Source organism: Myotis daubentonii, chromosome 7 (genome assembly GCF_963259705.1).
Source record: "Myotis daubentonii chromosome 7, mMyoDau2.1, whole genome shotgun sequence".
NCBI classification, from domain to species: domain Eukaryota; kingdom Metazoa; phylum Chordata; class Mammalia; order Chiroptera; family Vespertilionidae; genus Myotis; species Myotis daubentonii.
Window position 1 is genome coordinate 62,994,944 of NC_081846.1, and position 2,745 is coordinate 62,997,688.

Here is a 2,745-nt window from a genome sequence, read left to right on the forward strand (position 1 = left end):
CATTATCCTTAAAGACTGGATTTGAATAACAAGACATTGTGGGAAAATGCAATTCTTTGGCAAACAGTATGAAAACCAAAACATAAATTTTATCATTATTAACTATATTTTGCAATGTTGGAAAGAGAAAGAAAATGCAAGAGGTGAAGGAAAGAAAAGGGTGGAGCTCAGTGAATTACAACTATGTCAGTAGAATTACAATATTCCTGGCAGCACTTGGCATTGTACTCCCTGGCCCTTTGTAGCTTTGTGGGATCCTGTGATTATTTATGGCTAATAAAATGTGAGCAGACATTGTGCATGTTATCTCAGAGGTGAGCATTTGAGAACTCTCTTCCCCCCTTGGCATGGAGGGAAACGTTTGAGATGGTGGCTGCTCCATCACCCGAATCCCTGATTGATCCCTGATGTTATGTAGCATAAACAAAATATAAATCTTTATTGTTTTAAGTCACTGATATTTTGGGGTTGTTCATTACTGTTAGCAATAACTAATCTGTTGTGATTTATAGAAAGAAGTGAGCTTATGTGGGTATTAAAACAAAGGATGTCCCAGCCAGTGGTGACTTGTTAGGTCTGATCAAATTATTGAATCGATACCCCCTCCCCTGGGAACTGATCTGTAGACCACTTCACAACCGACACTCCCTTTTGCTTAGACTCATTCCACTTGCTAAGACCATTATCCTTCCCCTCTGGACCTTCCCAGGATCTGGACCCACCCAGAGAATTCTCCGCCCAGAAAAAGCCTGCCTAGAGTCCTTTAAAATCTCTAACTCCCTGTCCCTGGGTGCTGATGCCATTTGGGCGCTCAGCCCATCTGGTTTTCCAGATGACATAACAAATTTATAATTTTGGCCTCGTGCGTTCCTCCTTCAGCAACCCTATCATTTGGTGCTGAAACCTGGGAGGGTTCCACAGGGAAGGGGAGCCATTGCTCCGGATTCAGTCACCCGAGTTTGCTTCTCGGAGAGCAGTAGGCAGCGGCAGCTCAACCAGATGCCCCTCTAGGTTGGACATCAGCCAGTCCAGCAAGGCTACCCTCTGGATATAGTTTGGAGCTCCCAGACCTCCTGGGACTGGCCACAGAAGACTGAAGCTGCCCAAGCCCTCACAAGGCCCCACAGACTCACATTACCAGGACAGAGCCTCAGATAATGATTGTGGTGGCAGGTAAGCCAATCTCCTTTTTAATTGACACTGGGGCCACTTACTCTACCCTCCCTGAATCCGCTGGGACCCTTGTCCCCTCCTCAGTCTCTATTATGGGGGTGGGCAGACTAATCTCACAGCTATTAGTCACCTCACTTCTACACTGCTTCTTACTAGGCACCCCTGCCCCCTTCCCAAAGAACAACTGTTTTACTGCAAAACTGCAAACACTTACTTAACAGTCCTGATACTATCAGAAGCTGAACTCATTATCACCCAAATTTTATTTTATTTATTTTTTAATGTTTTTATTTTTTCCAATTAAATCTTTATTGTTCAGATTATTACATTAGTTACTCTTTTTTCCCCACCATAACTCCCCTCCACCCAGTTCCCACCCCACCCTCCGCCCTCACTCCCCACCCACTGACCTCATCCATAGGTGCACGATTATTGTCCAATCACTTCCCTCACCCCCACACCCCTTTCCCCCCCCAAGAATAGTCAGTCCATTCCCTTTCTATGTCCCTGATTCTATTACAATCACCACTTCATACTGTTCATCAGATTATTTATTCACTTGATTTTTATTTATTTATTTATTTATTTTTAAAAATACATTTTATTGATTTTTTACAGAGAAGAAGGGAGAGAGATAGAGAGTTAGAAACATCGATCAACTGCCTCCTGCACATCTCCTACTGGGGATGTGCCCGCAACCCAGGTACATGCCCTTGACCGGAATCGAACCTGGGACCTTTCAGTCTGCAGGCCGACGCTCTATCCACTGAGCCAAACCGGTTTTGGCTCACTTGATTTTTAGATTCACTTGTTGATAGATGTGTATTTGTTGTTCATAATTTGCATCTTTACCTTTAACTTCTTCTTCTTCCTCTTCTTAAAGGCTACTTTTCAGCATTTCAAATAATACTGGTTTGGTGGTGATGAACTCCTTTAGCTTTTTCTTATCTGTGAAGCTCTTTATCTGACCTTCACTTCTGAATGATAGCTTTGCTGGATAAAGTAGTCTTGGTTGTAGGTTCTTGATATTCATCACTTTGAATATTTCTTGCCACTCCCTTCTGGCCTGCAAAGTTTCTGTTGAGAAATCAGCTGACAGTCGTATGGGTACTCCCTTGTAGATAACTGACTGTCTTTCTCTTGCTGCTTTTAGGATTCTCTCTTTGTCTTTTGCACTTGGCATTTTAATTATGATGTATCTTGGTGTGGTCCTCTTTGGATTCCTTTTGTTTGGGGTTCTCTGCGCTTCCTGGACTTGTAAGTCTATTTCTTTCACCAGGTAGGGGAAGTTTTCTGTTGTTATTTCTTCAAATAGGTTTTCAATATCTTGCTCTCTCTCTTCTTCTGGCACCCCTATAATTCTGATGTTGGTACGCTTGAAGCTTTCCCAGAGGCTCCTTACACTATCTTCATATTTTTGGATTCTTTTTTCATTTTGCTTTTCTGGTTCGGTGTTTTTTCTTCTTCGTATTTCAAATCTTTGACTCGATTCTTGCAACCCTCTGGTCTGCTGTTGGAACTCTGTATAATATTCTTTATTTCAGTCAGTGTATGCTTAATTTCTAGTTGGTT